The sequence below is a fragment of the Hydra vulgaris genome, chromosome 04 (assembly GCF_038396675.1).
Source record: "Hydra vulgaris chromosome 04, alternate assembly HydraT2T_AEP".
In the NCBI taxonomy this organism is placed as follows: Eukaryota; Metazoa; Cnidaria; class Hydrozoa; order Anthoathecata; family Hydridae; genus Hydra; species Hydra vulgaris.
The window spans coordinates 12,947,058-12,947,500 of NC_088923.1; positions in this window are offsets into that span (position 1 = coordinate 12,947,058).

Genomic DNA, 443 nt, shown 5'->3' on the forward strand with positions numbered 1-443 from the left:
AAAACTTTACGAGTTAAACTAAAAAACAATAAATTAGTAATTAACCAATCGATGTTGAGTTTTTAACACTAACAGGGGTTATTAATCAATAAGTGTTGAGCTGCAATTACGTAGTTACACGTGTACGCTATTAAAAAATTCTTTAGCTCAAATAGCGTTTTTACGAAGTTTTATTGAGGTAATTTATGTTCAAATTTATATGGATTTAAAGAGATATACTTAATTTATTGCAAAATGTCTGAATACAATGATCTTATCAAAAGAAAACCATCTGGGTCAGAATATAGAAAATGGAAGGCAGAAAAAGAAAAAGAATTTCAAAAAACAAAGAAGTTTATGAATATAGAGAAATATATCACAACAAAAAGTCAAGACCTGAATGTGACATCTACATCTGGAATGCAACGAATGCATCAGCAACTAATGCGTCAGTAGATCCGATA